This window comes from Octopus bimaculoides, chromosome 4, assembly GCF_046866305.1.
Source record: "Octopus bimaculoides isolate indiv1 chromosome 4, ASM4686630v1, whole genome shotgun sequence".
NCBI lineage: Eukaryota > Metazoa > Mollusca > Cephalopoda > Octopoda > Octopodidae > Octopus > Octopus bimaculoides.
Genome location: NC_142931.1, coordinates 46,920,916 through 46,924,446, shown reverse-complemented (window position 1 = coordinate 46,924,446; position 3,531 = coordinate 46,920,916).

The following is a 3,531-nucleotide window of genomic DNA, read 5'->3' as shown; positions in this document are numbered from 1 at the left end:
AAAAACAAAAACACTGTAATACCAATGATACATACACACATATATATATATATATATATATATATATATATATATATATATATATACTCTTTTACTCTTTTACTTGTTTCAGTCATTTGACTGCGGCCATGCTGGAGCACCGCCTTTAGTCGAGCACATCGACCCCAGGACTTATTCTGTGAATGCCTAGTATTTATTCTATCGGCCTTTTTTGCCGAACCGCTAAGTTACGGGGACGTAAACACACAAGTATCAGTTGTCAAGTGATGGTGGGGGGTGGGGGGCAAACACAGACACACAAAGACATATATATGTATACATATATACGACGGGCTTCTTTCAGTTTCCGTCTACCAAATCCACTCACAAGGCTTTGGTCGGCTTTGGTCGAATTAACCCCGTTCCTGAAAATGCTGGTCTTGTGCCTATAGCAGAAATTATTATTATTAACATTATTATTATGTACAAGGTGTTGGTTGAACTGGCAGAATAGTTGACACTTGCCCAAGGTGCCACGCAGTGGGACTGAACCCGGAACCATGTGGTTGGTAAGCAAGCTACCTACCACACAGCCACTCCTGCGTTTATATATATATATATATATATATATATATATATATATATATATATATATATATATATATATATATATATATATATATATATATATATATATATATATATATATATATATATATATATATATATATATATATATATATATATATATATATATATATATATATATATATATATATATATATATATATATATATATATATATATATATATATATATATAAAGAAGATCTAGATTATTAACGTCACAAAGCAACAACGACAACACCACCATCTGCGACAATGTTAATGAGGAAGACCACAAAAAAAAAAAAAAAAGAAACACAGCGATGTAGACGACTGATGTATTGAGCAAAGAAGTTAAGAGCAAAACAGCAACAGCTACAACAACAACAATAATAACAATGACAATAACTGAATCGATTGGAGAGTAAATAAACAACATCGGAAAGGAGACATCGACAACAACATAAACAACATCAATAAACAAAAAAGCAAAACAAAAAAAATAAAATAAATTAATAAATAACAGGAATAGCACAGCAACGGCAAATTAACAACGATGGTAATTAACGTTTATGGGTTTTCCACAAGGGCCAGAGATGAGTCTACGACAACAACAACAACAACAACAACAACAACAACAACAACAACAGCAAAACGAGTGACATCATCATCATCATCATGTTCGTCGTCGTCGTCAACAACATCATCATCGTCATCATCATCATCATCATCATCATCATCGGTGTCTACAGCTACGGGAGTTTCTTCTCCACGTTGGGTTCGACCCACTGGAAACAGCATCCAAGTATTCCCGCCAGTTTACTACTGTACTGCGCTACACATTAGTCGTGTATGCTTCACTCTATGAGGGTTAACCCGAGACTAAAGCAACAACAGCAATAACAACAACAACAATAATAATAATGATAATAATAATAATAATAATAATAATAATAATAATAATAATAATAATAATAATGGTTTCAAATTTTGACACAAGGCTAGCAATTTCGGTGGGGGAGGAGAGATAAGTCGAATACCTCGACCCCAGTACTCGACTCGTACTTATCTTATCGACCCAAATAAAATAAGGGGAAGTCGACCTTGGTAGAAATATGTTAATAATAATAATAATAATAATAATAATAATAATAATAATAATGGTTTCAAATTTTGACACAAGGTTAGCAGTTTCGGTGGGAGATGGGAGATAGGGGATAAGGCGAATACGTCGACCCCAGTACTCGACTGGTACTTATCTTATCGATCCAAATAAAATACGGGAAAGTCGATCTCGGCAGAAATATATTATTAATAATAATAATAATAATAATAATAATAATAATAATAGTAGTAATAATAATAATAATGATGATGATGATGATGATGATGATGAATTCGAATGCTGGTGTCAGTAGGTAAGTCGATTTCATTGATTGCAGTGCTCAACCGGTGCATATGATATCGACCCCGCCAAGATGAAGGAAGAGTCGACCTTCGGTGTTTGAGCTTAGCAACAACAAAAATTTGAAGTACAACAAAAAAAAAAAAATATGTATACAGAACATCAATATTAATCTAGAACAACAACAACAACGACGACTTCGTTATTCAATGCGTGCTTTTACTTTTAAAAATGAGGTATCGATATAACGTCTGTGGATTATTTGGCTGCTATTTTTATTTGGTCGAATCACTGTAGGGAAATCCATTAGATGATGAGGAGGGGAAGGAGGAGGAGCAGGACGATGATGATGATGGTAGTAGTAGTGGCGGTGGTGACAGTGTTGTTGTTGTTGTTGTTGCTGTTGTTGTTGTTGGTGGTGGTGGTGGTAGGGTTTACTTTCTCATGCTCTCTTTTACTCTTTTACTCTTTTACTTGTTTCAGTCATTTGCACCGCCTTTAGTCGAGCAAATCGACCTTTGGAAGCCTAGTACTTATTCTATCGACTCGTTTGCCGAACCGCTAAGTTACAGGGACGTAAACACACCAGCATCGGTTGTCAAGCGATGTTGGGGGGACAAACACAGACACACAAACACACATACATATACATATATATATATACATATATACGACGGGCTTCTTTCAGTTTCCGTCTAACAAATCCACTCACAAGGCTTTGGTTGGCTCGAGGCTATAGTAGAAGACACTTGCCCAAGATGCCACGCAGTGGGACTGAACCCAGAACCATGTGGTTGGTAAGCAAGCTACTTACCACACAGCCACTCCCGCGCCTATATAATGCTGTTTATTTATTCAAATGACAACTGCAACTTCAATAACAACACTACTTACAATAACAACAGCAACAACAACAATAACAATGACGACGACAAATGCCATTAATTACAATATCAATTAAAAAAAAAAGCATCATTAACTACGTTGACAGCTGCAATGATACCTGCAATTTTAATTTTTTTTTATTTTTTATTATAGGCACGAGGACTGAACTTTTGCGGGATTGGGTGAGTCGATTGCATCGACCCCAGTGCTCAAATGGTACTTATTTTATCGATCCCGAAATGATGAAAGCCAAAGTCGACCTCAACGGAACTTGAACTCAGAACGTGAAGTTGGAAGAAATGCTGCTTAGTACTTTGTCCGGCGTGTCAACTATTCTGCCAGTTCAACCAACGCCTTGTACATAATAATAATGTTAATAATAATAATTTCTGCTATAGGCACAAGACCAGCATTTTCAGGAACGGGGTTAATTCGGTTGCATCGAACCCAGTGTTCAACTGGTATTTATTTTATTGATTCCGAAAGGATGAAAGGCAAAGTCGACCTCGGCGGAATTTGAACTCAGAGCGGAGCGACGGGCGAAATACCGCTAAGCGTTTTGTCCTCCGTGCTAAAGATTCTGCCAGCTCACCGCCTCGTGCAACTTTAATAATAACAACAGCAATAATTATCTGAACTAAATCTACAACTCTAATA